The following is a 14,793-nucleotide window of genomic DNA, read 5'->3' as shown; positions in this document are numbered from 1 at the left end:
TTTTGTGTTGCTTATCAGTATTGGAAAACGAGAGGAAACGACGCCATTTTTGCAGGTACCATAACCACAAGTCAATCCAATGCTCGTTCTGCTTGTTTCGGGCCCGAATTTGGGCTGGCAAAAAGTCGAGTTGGCAAAAAGTTTTGCGTGTAAAGTAGTCCCCTACACACACACACACGCACGCACTAAATGTACTGCACACATCGTGATTATATGTGTGAAAATTCGTGTCACACACCGGTCATGTGCACTTTAGGTTTTTACTTCTCTCTGAAGCGAGAGATATATAACTCAATAAAAGTGTGATTGAATCAAGTCGAGTCGGGGCGAAAGATAAAAAAGAAACAAAAACAAAACAAAAACTACTAAAAACGAGCAAAATGTTGTGTATAAATATTCTCCTAAAAGAAGAAGTAGTAGAAGAAGAAGAAGAAGTAGAAGAAAAAAAATAAGAAACTAAGGTGAACATATTAGGTCGAAACAAACAAACAAAAAAAAAACAAAAACAAAACTGTGTAAAAGAGATGTAATGTAGATGAACTAAAACAAAAACAAACAAAAAATGTAGAGAGAGGGAAACCCTTTAAAAAGAGCAAAAAACGTGTTAAAATTCGGGTTCGAAGCTAAGTTTTTGATGTTAAGTTAAACACACAAGTCTCCCCGTCCTCCCATCCAAGTCCTCAAATAATTTAAACAAGTCGATTAAGAACTCCCTTCCCTGCCCCTCCCCCACTAGAGTATGGGTTTGCTTGCTTTTCTCTCCCATACATCAGTGTGTGTGTTTGTGTATGTGTACGTGTGTGTGTGGGAAGAAGACGGCAAAACCCGGAGGTAAAAAACAACACAATTTAGTCGCGCTCCTTATTTTATGTTTATTTTTTTTGTAAATATAGTCGATATTTTCGCAAAAAATTATCCAACAAAAAACCAAATTGAAGTTCTGTATTATCCTTTCTGTAAAGCGGGAAGTACCCCTGTCAAAGAAATGCGTTCAAAATTCCACCTCTTTGATTGTGATTCCGCCCTGTAGAGTTTTAAAAGCAACATTGGAGTCCTGCTGGAGAAGGTTATTCGGTTGTTTTTCCGCAATTAAAGTCTACTACTGGTCCGTCCTAGTTTCGCTTCTCATCGCCCCTCGGTGTAAATCTCCTGTTCTTCCCCGAACACCCCCCCTCCCCCTCGGACCGTCTGCAGAAAGGTGAAAGTTCGAGAAAGATGATCCACCTCCTCGGCCGTGTCGCAGAATATTGACGCACAATTGACGCGAGATATTAGACGAGACGTCGCTCTGCGTTATGCTCTGTGTCACACCTGGCGTGACTGGCGTGTCGACTCCCCTCAGAAAGCAAGCAAAAGGTAGGTGACATCTTCGTGGTTTGGGGGGAAGCGAAATGCTTCGTTTATTTCTGATACGTGCCGTTGTGCAACCGCGAAGAAGCTGCTCGAAGATGAAAATGTTACCAGATTTATGTCGCACTTACGTTCCCGGAACTGTCCCGGCTTCATAAAAAAACGCCTCAGAACGCTGCTGGAATGTTCCCCCAAGAAACGATGTGGGCCAGCTCCGCCGCTCTGTGCGCAAGGTGACGCTCGTGTACCAATAATCGTGTCTCGCAGAGATGTTTTTCGGTTGAATTAGGCCACCGGAAAGTGCGTACCATGTTTTACCCCCCCTGCCGTGCTTGGTCTGCACCTACTACTACCCATTCGCTTTCGCTCCCTGTTTGCTCTAATGACAAAATAAGCGCCGTATTGGCCTTTTTGCGGTTTGCACAAATTGCGTCACAACGAACCGAACCGAACATGAACTTGAGCGAACGGCAAAAAAAAAGAAAAGAAAGACATTATCTTTTCTTTCGCTCTCACACCATTGTGTTGTGTTTAGTCTTATGCTTGCGATAAAGGTAAAAGAATTACTGCTGCCTTTGAATTACAACACAAAGTCCTCGTTGCTGTTGGAACAAGGACATTAAGTGCTCCTGCTTGCCCCCGTTTGCAAGCTGAGCTGGAAGAGAAGCGTTGGTGGTATGAATATTTAACAAGGAGCTCTGCGCTCCTACCAGGTTGATTATTTTCGCCGAAATTCGCCGTTCGATTTTTGCCACTGCGTGCGGGGCGCGTGTGCCTGTAGTAGTATCACTTCCCAATTTTGGCAATGGCTGCGCCCTCCCCAAAAGAAAATTGGGGTTTCGGGGGAAGATGAAAACCCGTACGCAGGGCGGCAGCACACTCCCATTTGATATCGAATCTTCTTGAGTTTTGCGGTGCCGGAAGGAAGAAGGAAACTCGTCGCAAGCAAAGTGAAGGGTGTGTGTGTGGGTGATGGGGAGGGGGGGGGGGGGGGGGTAGAGGGAGCTGTGGAAGGACAAACCACCCACACGAGATAAGAGATAAGTGAATTCGTCGTGTTTTTGTTGTGGCACCAATTTTTTGTTCATTTTTGGTTGGAGCCTCCCTTTTTCCGCCCCACCACCACCACCCGAAATGTTCCGTTCCGATGATCTGTCTACTTTCGAAGGCCACATTTCTGGGAAATCGGTAAAGATGAAAATGCCACCAGCTGAGCAACAAAAAAAAGAAGCTTTTTGCCACGTGTCCGGCGGGAATGTTTCGGAGAAACTTCTCCGACCTTGCTGCCCTTCATGCTGTCGCGGAGTAAAGGACGCGGGGTAAGAGCGCGGGCTTTCGATTGCCTTTTTACCATCAAACGCTTAAAATAATCCTTTTTCCAATATGTTATCGTTTAGATAATGTTTTTTTTTATTGTTGCCGCTGCTGTGGTTTTGTTCTTTCAGAAGATTATATTTTATGTTTTTTTTTTGAATTCAGCTTTTTTACTTCATATTTGGTAAAATTGAGAATTTATGTTGTTCACTTAGTTTGATGGCTTTTTTGCTATTACTTTTGGCTCTTTATTTTTCTCTTTTTGCGTTATTTTACTTATTTATTTATATTTTATGTTTTGTTTAGTGTTTGGTTATGATGTATTGCCTTTTCTTATTTTAACTCTTAACTTCACTTAATTAATTCTACGTCTGATTTGTTTTGTTTTTTTTTTTGTTATTGCATTTTCTCTTTTATTACTTTCAACTCTTTACTTCACCTTTTTTAACTTTGATTTTGATTTTTTGTACATCGTTCTCCACTTTCCCTTTCTATGAAATCCATTCAAACTGTTACTTAACAACTTAATTGAAAACACAAAGTTAAGTGTTTTTCTCTGTTCTAACCCGAAAAAAAAACATGCCCAGCCTTGTGATCTATTTGCCATCATCATCATCATGTGTTTGTGTGTGTGTGTGCAGCCTTGGAATGAAAACTGTAATCTACGGAGAAAAGCGAAAAAAACGCCACAAAACCCGGAAAGGATAAATCCTTGCTCCCTTTTTTTCTGTGCCACCGTTGGCGCGTGTGGGTGTGCGCGTAGGTGTGTGTGTGTGGTATGACCGTCGTTGCGATTGCCAGAAGACGCCACAGGAAATGGGAAAATGTCAGCAAAAGTGACAACGGTACACACGGTCGGCTGCGACGTGCGTGTATATATGCTGTTGCCTCCCTAGGCAAGCATTAGGCCGCCGCTGCCGCCCACCTCCCCCCCATCGGGGAAAAGCCATGTAGCGATGAAGAAAAAAAAAGAAGAAGAAGAAGAAAAAGAAGACCAAAATCCGAGAAGGACGAAGCAACGCAGCATCAACGCAGCAGGCCGTTTTCTTTCGTTTTCCGCGTCAAGGCTTTTTGCTCTCCGGCTAACCGTCGTGGGGCAGCCACCGGAAGGCAGCAGCAGGAAAACATAATTTCTTTTGCTTCTTCTTCTACTTCGCTTGCCTTCTTCATGATGTAATGTGTGTGTGTGTTTGTGGAAGGCTTTGCTCTTGCTCAAAACGAAGCCCCGGGGGAAGCTGTAAAGGTATGCTGTGGAGGCGCGCTGAGGCTGTGATTATCGGAAAATGCGCTCAGTTTCACGACTCTACGTTTGGGTGTCTGTGTGTGCTTGGTGTATGTGTGCTCTCACTACACAGGATATGCGGGACACACAAACACACACCACGACAACGCCACAGCCGGCGCCAGGCAACGCAAAAACTTCAGCCGACCGGCGACGGCGGAAATTACGTGATAACGAAAAGTCCTCACGTCCCCAAACATCCCCATCCCCGGTGCCGTCGTCCCATTTTCTAGGGACCGACAGCACGAGCAATTTTCCATGTACACGCGGGAAAATCCTGTCGCTCGTTCTCGCTCTCACACGCACCATCTCTCTCTCTCTCTTTCCTGCCCGCTGCGGGAAGCATGTCTGGCGTGTCCTCCCGCAGGTGCGCGAGCGGGCGGGCGCACACATGAACACACATGCCTAGTTGTGCCTAGTGCACACACATGCACTCCTCCCCACTCCTACCCGAAAAACCCTCATAAAACACTGCCGTGGCCCGGGAAAATCGAGCCTTTCCACCCACATGAAAAGGCGCTTCGCGCAAAACTGCAATACTGCCCTCCACCCGATGAAGCGGGTGGCTAAAGGGAAGGAGCGGGACGCCAAACATAATGGTGCATCCATGCGTGCGCGTGCCTGATGCATTCGGGTGGTGAAGAGGGGTGGGGGTGGAGGGAGTGTTTTTCCCCCCGCTTCTGTGTGTGTGTCGGTGTCGGTTGGTTTCGTAGCAAAGTGGAAAAACGATGAGCGAGTTTTCCGACGACCCGCCCGCGGCGGCTACTTGGCTTCGCTTACCACCGGGTTTTGTGCTGCTGCTTGGTGGAGGGGGAAGAAAGGAGAGAGGTGGAAGGAAAAGGGGTGTGTTGCTAGTGCACCGTTGTTGCACTCTATAGGTGTGTGTGTGAGAGAGAGAGAGAAAGACCGGGGCGTGAGCGTGGAGTGGAAAAAGGTGAGAAATCGCTAAAGCAAATCATAGCAAAGCCGCACCACACGCTCCCAAACACCACTTGTATTTTCCGTGTTGAAAAAGAGAGAGAAAGAGAGCGATAGAGAGCATGTGAATGAGAGAGAGAGCGAGAAAAGAGGGAGAATGTTATTTTCCACCAGGGAAAATCAAACAGCAGACGTGCAAGAAGCAGTTGCAGCAGCAGCAGCAGCAGCAATAGAACGGTCTGCCAGGTCCTCTCTCTCTCCCTCTCTCTCTATTTGTCTAACTCTCTCTTGCTCCCTCCTGATGCAGTTTTGCTGCTGCAGTGTGGCGGTGTGGTGCATCTGCAGTGCGAAAAGAAGCGGAAAAGCAAGAAAAACCGACTGAAACGAGTCGCCCGCGCGCGCCGCTGGTAATTTACATGGTAAAGCTATGCCTTGTTTTTTGCTCGTTCTTGGGCTCTCTTTCTCTCTCTCTCTCGGTTGAATTGGGCTACGAAATTCCCCCCCTCGCTGTCTGCCGTTCAACAAGCTCTGGGCAGTCTGGCGGGTTCTTTACTGTCTGTGGCCGTTTTTTGCTGCTCTAGTTGCGCTCTAGACGACGGGAAACCGATTCCACCCTTGGTTTTGGCACGCGGCAGGAATGCAAATGCGACAATGCAAGACGCACGCACGCACACCCGAATGGCCAATACAAAACTCCCCAAACACAGGCAGCAGTACAGAACGCTGCACAGCTCCAAAAATAAAAACAAAAAAGGAAAGTGACTCGCCAGTTGTGTAGTAGTAGACGGCATTAGGGCCAGATTTTTGGAGAAGCAATGGGTCTGCATCGCACCGGAAATGTCACCAAGCTCGGTCGGATGGGAAGAACTTTTACCACCAGCACAGAGAGCTGGGCAACGGAACATATCAAACGGAATTGGTGTGCCTGTCTGTGCACGATGCAACGGATGTTGGAAAACTCAGTGAAGCTTGAAGTCGCAAGATAACACACAGCAGCAGCGTGCCATTGGTGCGCCGTGGCTCGCGGGTAGTGGTAGTGCTGGTTGGCAATAATGTGTCTCCGACTCCGTTCGTGTCGTCAATAGCGGGACAAACGGGAAGCGGCGGTGCAGTATTCAAATGGCTTGTCAACTGATGCGCTTTGCAGCATTTAACGTATTCTTCCTGTTTCTGGGAAAGATCCTGAGGAAAACGGGCGCACTGAGGATAGTTCCACGTGGACGGCTACGAACGAACGAACATCCCGGGACGTCGGGCGCATCTTGTGGAATTGAATCAATGATTTTTTTTTCACTCTTCTTCTTCTTCTTTCTATCGCCTCCATTAATGTCCTTCCGTGATGTGTGTTGTCCCGCTCGGCCCATGCCCGGTGCATCTAACACAGCGTCCACGCGACGACGTGGCTTATCTTGGACGTGGATGGGATTTACTGGGTTAAGTAAATTGACTTTTGAGTCCGTTCAGGCTTTGTCTCTTGTGTGCCTGTCGCTGTCCCATATTCAGGTCATCCGTGGGAGGTTCAGGGTTCCGGGGAGGTCCAAGCGGGAGGGGGTTTATGGGTGTGGCTGAAGACGACGTGTTCTCTAGCTCACACACGACACCGGGTTTTTGTCTTTCAAGTCGCTTCGCTGCGAAGGTAACGTGCAAGAATGTTGGGAGCTTCTGCATGTACTTGCAAGACATCCAAGAGATGGAAGACATCCAGAAGACATCGTTCCATGTAAGTCCCATTTCCAAAAGCCAAGAAAACATATTGGCAAGAATCGAACAGGAAATTGAACATATTTTTGTGCGGAACTCCAGAAGTCTTCTCTGCGCTTTGCTCCTCCTTGCCCTTTCAATCCATTTGCTCAGTTCTTCCAAGCATCAACTAAATGAATTCGTCTGCACCTCCAAGCTCGAAACAATTTACCACTGCAGATCTAACTGCTGCGCTCACCGAGCAAGACACCCCTGACTCGTTGAAGTCTCCCCAGTGCTTCTCGTGCTTCCGATACACACGCTGCTTTGGAGGGCGAACACATTTTATTTCCGTTTTGCTCGAGATGAATATTCAAATTAGTTATTTTCGATATTGCATTTCATCTCGCTTCCCCATTGCTCCCCCCCCCCCCCCCCCTCACTGGAATGCTCTGGAAATTGGAGCTCGAACGTTTGGACAAAGAAACGATGTACCTCCAAACTCAACAGCAGCAGCAGCAGCGAGCTCTCTCCATGGAGTTCTCCGGAACAACGCTCTCTGGTGGTGTCTCATTACGGCCAAGCGACAAATGTGTTCGTCTGCAGTGGTCATATTTTTGCGTTTTCTTCCCACTGCACTGTCTGCTCTCTTCACTGTCCCTTCTTTTTATAGTAGGATGGATGAGAAATTCAATTTCACTAGTGGGGAGGGTGGGCAAACAAACACGGGTCGAGAAATGAGATAAATTCCCACAAAAAGTAATTTTGTGGGTTTTTTTTGTTGTTTTACTCTTCTCATCGTTTGTGGTGGTGTGCTTTATTAGACCGCACTAGCATCATGGTAGGCTCTATCTAGGTGCTGATGAATTGATTGCATGTCCCAAGAAGAAGGGGTACCAAGGCACAAACGCGCGCGTACGAAAGCGCTCTGAGCCGTACCGAAGTGTACCCAACATGGAATGCAGCTCAAAATGGATAGGTTTCGACGTAACAACATCGTCGAAAGAAAGAGTAAAAAAGGCACCTAAACGGTGGTTTTATTTGTACTTTTTATTTTCAAGCTATAAACGGTGTGTCGGCTGGTCGGCCCTTCTTTCTGTGTTACGTTTTTGTGTTGCCCGTTTCTGGCTTACGAACGCTAATCCTTCCTGTGTTATCCCACCGAAACGCTTAAGTGCGATGAGGTTGCAGAGGAGCAGCACGGCACACAAAAGGGGCAAATTGACGTGTTAAAATCGTGTCCTCTTATGTCTTGGCTGTTTAAACAACCATTTATCGTGCTGGGGAGGGGGGGTTTTCGGACAATAGTGTGCCCTTTTTGGCAGCGCAGCGTACGGGCGAACTTAACACGTACGTGCGATGAATTCCGAATGCACATTCTACACAACACTTCCACCCCAAAACTATCTCATCTCCAATAATAGACAAGTTTCTCCAGACAAGTTAGCCCCCCGGGGTGGGGGGGGGGGATGGTAGATGATGGGGGTAAGGATGAGCAAGTGTATCGGTTTCCCAAAGTCCGGAGATGTCCGGCAATGCTTTTTTTCCTTTTTCCCTCTCTCTCCGGTTTGTTTGTCATGGCCGTGGGGTACATTAAGGATTCAACAGAATCCCTATTCCGCCACCCTAAAACGAAGAACGTAGAATGATGCCTTGCAAGGAAGATACGCCTTCGGGTCGGTGGTTGTCTTCTACATTTACATATTGTATTGTCATTTCCGTTGAATGTTCAGTTTGCTGGGTGCATCAGCTTTGGAAAAGAAAAGTGCATTATCCATCCCTTGGGGTGGGGTGTGTCTTCTTTGTTTCCGGGCTTTTTGGGGTGGAGACCCTACCTCTGGAGGATTTGTCAGGACAACTGACAATGTGGAGCCCTTTTTTCCTCTGTACAGCTCACTGTATTTACTGAAGAAAGGCAAGGCGCATAGTTCCTTGCCAACTGTCGTAACGTTACACACAGGAAAGGATCATCGCTGTCGCACCCATGATCCATGAGTGCCCAGAATTGGCTATTCCTTGTTGTCTGGGATCATTGGACACAAACAAACACACACAAAACAAGCAACATGATGTCACGTTTTTTGTTTGAAACCAGTGGAACGGTTTTCTCCAATAAAAAAGGATTTCGTTCGTCTTTAGAATAATTAATGACTATTGTATCCAAACAGCGTTTAGGCTTTGGTTGATTTGATTTGTCGGTCTCAGCAACAAACACTACGTGATAAGCTTCCCCAACGCTCAAAAAAGCAGGGCCTGGGATATCAAAAAAGCATACCGCATGAAGGGTCGTGTACTGGACAGTAGTTCCCTGGGCAGGCATGACGTCGGCGGATCTCGGTGTCGTACTTTTGGGTGAATGGGTGAAAAGAACTTCAACCCCAAAACAGAAAAAGGTGTTTAGAAATGAGGAAACAAAACCCGGGGGAACCCGGGGATGGAAAAAATAGTTTTACATATTAATTTAAGCTCTCACCAGCGCTTTTTTTCTTTCTCCTTCTCACGGGTTGTTTGAAGACGACGAGCGCGTTTTAGGCATCTCTTTAGGCCGAGTTGGTTGGTTGATTTTTTAATGCAGATAATCGCTTCCCTTTTGCTCTTCGGAGTGCTTCATTCGGAACGTTCTGAACGGGCAAAAAACAAGAACGAAAGGGGGTTGGTACACCGTACCGTAAACATAGTTTTGGCATTTGCATAATGAGGTGATGCTCTCTCTCTCTCTCTCTCGCTTTCTCCTTGTCGCTCACGCGTACTCAGTGCGATGATTGACACATTGCGCTACGTACGTCTTCATCACTTGTGGCACCTTTATCTTTTTTGAGGTTGCTGTTGTTGAGTGGCATCCCCTTCGGGAAAGCGTTTGTTTGCGGCTCTCTCGCTCTCTATCTCTCGTCATACTAATCATGATTTGTTTGTTTTATTTTCATTAGCCACAGACACACAGCCACACACACCTCAACTCATCATTCCCACTGTGAGTGAGGAGCAATTAATGTCATGTCACTATTTTTAATCGCCGTCATTGTTTTGTTACCTCTTCTCTTGCCCTGCCAACTTGGGTGTGTTGTGCATATCCAAATCTCCGCGACCGCGAAGCTTAAGTAGCTTTAAGACTAATTTTCTTGCTCCCCTCCACCATTTCTTCCGCCTCCATCGCACTGGTCATACAAACAATTTTTTGTAGGATGGAAAATTCAATTCCCTCCATCACAGGCTGAAAACGATTGCAAAGCGGTTCGTCTTGTTTTAGTGGGGCTTTAGCAGAAAACAAGGTCGTGATGGTTTCGGCTGCAGCACCGTACCACCATCTCCTGCTCCTGTACCACGTCTACGGCCAGGTTAATGGACGGCGCGGTATTAAAAAAAAAGGCAAGACACACAAACACAAAAGAGTGACCCTTTGCGCGGGATGCTTCTGCTTGCTTGTTGGGAGACTTTGTCTGGCAAAGACAATGTCTCGGGACATTTGTTGGTGGGTTTCTCGTACTGAGCCTACCCTCCCCCCCCATGTTTCGGTCATGTAAATATCGACCTCTTTTCCCCCTGCTGAACTGGTGTGTGTGTGTGTGTGTGTGGGGAACACTGTACTTCGACGGGATTGGGTACACACACTGGCCGGTACGGTCCACCTTTCATGCCTTCAGGTCTGTCTGAAGGAATTGAAGTAGAAGACGGTCCGCTTCCCCTCATCAGCCCCCCCATTGGTATCATCTTCTTCCCGATGGGCTTCCTCGGGTGTTACTGTGTATCTGTGTGTTTGTGTTGGAGTTGTTGGAAAATTCTTCAACTTCAAGAAACACGAGCATATGATGGGCATGGTGGCTCGTGGTGAATATGCTTGAACTCCGGACAGCATGTGTGTATGTGTTGCAGGAGGCCTGTTTTGGCTTTTGTGTGCCTTCCATTCATTCTTTACCGTCTTCTCCCGTCTTCCGTGGTCTTTACGGCACGAAAATGGAAGTCATAAAGAAGAAAAAACCAGCCCCGTACGACGGTGGTGTGCGTGTACCTGCCCGTGTGTTCGTTTCCAACCCCCGCTTGAGAAGGGTGGAGAGAGGGGTGCAGAACTTGAGAACGCGCGCAGCAGCGGCAACACCCCACTGTGGGGGGTGGGGGGGGGGGGGTTGTGCAACACATCTAGAGAGAGAAAGAGAGAGGATCGAAAGGAAAAACCGGTTGCGGTGCGATGAACGCGAAAGCCCAAAATGACGCAAAGGGAAGAAGACTTGGGGCGGAGGGTGAAACAAGGGCCCACAAATCGATCGACAACGACGCGCGAGGAGGCGTTCGGCCTCCGCTGCGTTCCCTCCTTGTGGTCACTTTCAGCCACGAAGAGAGAGAGAGCGAGAGAGCGAGAGAGAAAAGAACGCAAGAAAGAAAAAAGGGTTTCAGGCTTATGTGTTTTCGTACGGTTTTTGGGGTGCTTTCTGCTGTTGCGGCTGTTGTGTGGTGGAGGTTTTGAGCAGCTGAGGGTGGAGGGGGGGGGGAGAGACGAAGGTCCAAAAGGCTCGGTAACACAGACATAAATTAAGTGGTGCTATGTTGTGTGTTGTGTGTGGCGTGCGCGTCTCCTCTGTACGGCTCGCAACACGGAGTAAAAAAAGCACCCAGGAACGGGCGGATTGGGGATTGATGTGTAGCTGTGTGTGTGTGTAACGAAACAAGAAAATTAGAACGCACGTTTTTATCGCTCTCCCTATCGTTCTGTGTGTGTGTGTGTGTGTGTGTGTGTGGGGGACGGTTTTTCGGGACCCTTTTCTTTCGGGTGGGGGCTGCTGACGAGCATGGAATTTATGTTTTTCGTTTTCTCATCGCTGCCGCAAAACGATCAGCTGAATTTGATCAGCTCCAATCCATTGTATGGGAGGGATAGAAAGAGAACGAGAGCGGGTGAGAGAGAGAGAGAACGAGAAGAGCTGTAAGATACTTAAGAAGCAATGCACGTGCAATGCTGTTCCTGCTGTGGGCTGCTGCTGCATTCCCCTTCGTGCTGGGAAGCCGCCTTCGTGCAACAAAGTCATTCGTGCAAAAGGCGCGTTTGTGTGTGTGTGCAAGCTTCCCCAAAACGAAGGCCCCAACCGCGGTGCCCAGTGTGTGCATCTCCATGATTTATTTCTTGTTTAATTCCCGCGCCAGCTCCGCTTTCACACAAGCGTCAGGCGAGCTGCTTTTTTATGGTCGTACCGTGCACTGGGCTTTTGGACGGAATGAGCTCACGACGGTTGCATCTAAGAACTTCTGTGTGTGTGTTTGTGTGTGTATAAAGCACCCGCGCGAGCCCGTAAAAGATGATCGGTGCAATTAAGAACAACTGTCAAGTGATCGCTTCACCGGCTCAGCTGCTGTTTCTTCTGCTGGGGTTTGGGAGGGCTTTTTTGTCCTTGTTTTTTGTTGAAGGGGGAGATGAAGGAGACAACCACCTTCATAGAAATGGCATTTTAGTGTACACATTAATAAGAGAGGGCTCTAAATTAACCTGGAAATTGCACAGTGCAATTTAAGCGTGGCTTAAAACTATGGCCTTTCCACTTGGCTAGAACACCAATTTTGGGGTGTGATTTATTTGAAGAACTTTTCAAACTAATTTTTAACCTGAAAAAAAGGAACAATTGAGGCCCCAGAGCAGCAACACCCAGCACAGAGCGGGTGCAACACTAGATAGTCGTCGCGCCGTAAGACTTCTGGTGCGTCAGAGTAACCGGGAGAATCCTTTCCTTGCGAACGCGCACCAGGGAAGAAAACCCTCGGTGAAATAAAACCCCTTAGCTGTGCAATGGGGCTGTGGGAGGTGGGCTGTGGGTGGTGCATAAGCCATCTTATGTGCGTCTGGAAGTCGGCCTACTCCAGACGTACACACACACGTTCACAGTGAGCAACGCAGTGGCGAACGCAAACGCGTACGTCGCATAGAGGGGGATAGGCTTTGGTGAAACAAAAACCTTTTTTGCAAGGAAAAACTCCTGGAAAAACGTCCGGTGGAAACACAACACTCTTGCACACGTTTGCACACACGTACGACTAATTCCTGCAGGGGTTGATGGGGTTTTTTTGCTTTGCTAGAAACACATAGAAACACACATAACGGGGAGGGAAAAAGAAAAGCGAGTTTGCAAAAGACAAGAGTGTGCAATATGGGTGGACGACGGTTCTTGGGCCGGTTTGAAATAGCAAAATTGTGCTTCTGGGTGTGTGTGTGTGTGTGTGTGTGTGTGTGTGTGTGTGTGTGTGTGTGTGTGTGTGCGTAAACAGACGACGCTAGTTACTTTGTGTGTGTTGACTTTGTTGCGGGGTCTGGTGCAAAGGCCTGGGCAAAGGGGGAGTTAGAAATAAAAACCCCGTGCAACACTTGGCTGAACGCATTAACTAGCCTTCGTATATGCGTATGACGGTTGCAGTCGGTGATGTGATTTACGATTTATTAAATTGGCTCTGGTTGTGTGTGTATGTGTGTGTGTGTTTGCTGAAGTGTGTTTTTGTAAGGGATCATGTGCGCTGCGCGTTCTGTGAGAAATCTATTCAAATAGCGGAAAATTCATCATTTGCTAAATGGAAGGGCGCAAGGGTCGCCAAAGAACAAGGGTTACGCTTGGTTGTTTAACTAGCGTGGATAAATACAAACATAAATAATAGATAATTATTTTATTTTAAAGAAGATAAATGGTTTTTATTTGAGAATTTAATTGTGATTTGCTTCTTTTCTAAGCATCAAATTACATTGTTGATAGTTTTTGGGATATTTTAAGTATTACCAAGCACAGTGACAAGGGTAATATAACTTCCAAGTGAATCCCAGGTATATGCAATTCTTCTTTTTCAATACTTTTGACACTCAAATCAATATTTGAAAAGAAAAATTGTAGAAAAATCATTTAAATGTCTCTCAGACCTTTCAAAAGGGAATAAAAAACGAGACATAAGCTTTGCACTAAATGCTCGAGCACTTCCCCAATTTTTAGGATTTGTTGATGTTGGTTTAAGCGTTATATTAGAGATGGGTGAAGTTGACAACAAATGTGGAATCGTCTCAGATCCGACTCAGAAAATTTCGGAGCCAACTTCGAAAGGTAGATCCGCCCAGCATTATGAGGAACCGTTTTGAATCGTCTAGAACCGTTTGGAGTCCGACCAGAGTCATCCGGAAGTTGGAGTCGATCGAAGTCTGGGTCGTCCTGAGATGTGCACGGATATGGTGGGTGCAGTATGTTTGTGGTCAGGCATTTCTTCTCCAACTTCGACTCCTGAATGGTAAAGTCGAAAGAATGGTCTGTCTTAGAAGCGCACGCGCAAAGCCACTGAGGAAAGCAAACACTCAAGAATCAAACATCACTGGTCAACAGCCGACTCCGGACGACTCAGGACAACTCAGGACGACTCAGGACAACTCAGGACGACTCACGACAACTCAGGACGACTCTGTCTCTGGGAGGAACTAATGATTCCGACTTTGCTACAGCCGAAATCGCACTAACAGTAAGTAGCCAGAGTCGGATTGGAGTTGAGGTGGACTACTTCAAATAGTACTGACGACGAACTCCTCCATCTCGTCCGTCCGTCCGTCCTCAATTTTAATTCAGTTTAATCTTTTACATCATTTTTGCTTCCATTTCATGTTTAACACAGAAGTACAGCCGGTTGTCCTTCTGTAATGTTTTTTTTTTGAAATCCTTTCAACGAACTGGAAAAGAGGTTCTAATGGGAGACCTTGTTTACCAAAAAAATTCAGCTTAAACCATTCCCTCCAAAATGAATTAAAACTCTTTTTTTGCCACCATTCCATCACACCAAACAGACGCTTGGCAGACGCAAGTACAGCCATCATCACTTTCCATCTTTAAAATGTTTTTGGGAGTTAAAAATCCCTTCCTCCACACTCTCTTTCTCTATTCCTCTCTTAGTTGCTTGTTTTCCCTTCGTCCTCATCGCTCAGCCGGCACGGGGCACCGAAAAAATATCCGGAAGGTATGCCGCCGGGCAGACGCGACCTTACCTGAAACAGCTCGCTCGCTTGGACGTCAAAAGTTTTCCGAGAGAAAAAAAAAAACCAAGCATAGCACAGAAAAGAAGCAGTAGTAGCACTAAAGAAGAAAAAGAGCACTACCGAACAAAATAAAAACCTCCCACATCAACCTCCACGAAAATAAAGCACGAGGAAAAAAGGTCGTGCGTTGATACCGCGATAAAGAAAGGTCGCTCCAGTCCGCCCCGGGTCTAGTATGACACCTGTCAAAAAAGAAAACGGCCAGCGGGGCAAA

The 14,793-nt window shown here is 46.9% G+C and overlaps 1 protein-coding gene across 3 annotated transcripts in view; it reads right to left on the bottom strand.

Annotated features, from left to right (window-relative positions):
• LOC120956616 (40S ribosomal protein S21) overlaps positions 1-14,793 on the bottom strand; it is a 489,791-nt gene that overhangs the window by 272,130 nt on the left and 202,868 nt on the right. The window lies entirely within an intron of this gene.

This window comes from Anopheles coluzzii, chromosome 3 (genome assembly GCF_943734685.1).
Source record: "Anopheles coluzzii chromosome 3, AcolN3, whole genome shotgun sequence".
Classification (NCBI taxonomy): Eukaryota; Metazoa; Arthropoda; class Insecta; order Diptera; family Culicidae; genus Anopheles; species Anopheles coluzzii.
Note: the sequence above shows the minus strand (reverse complement) of the source record. Positions and strands in the feature narration are given on the sequence as shown.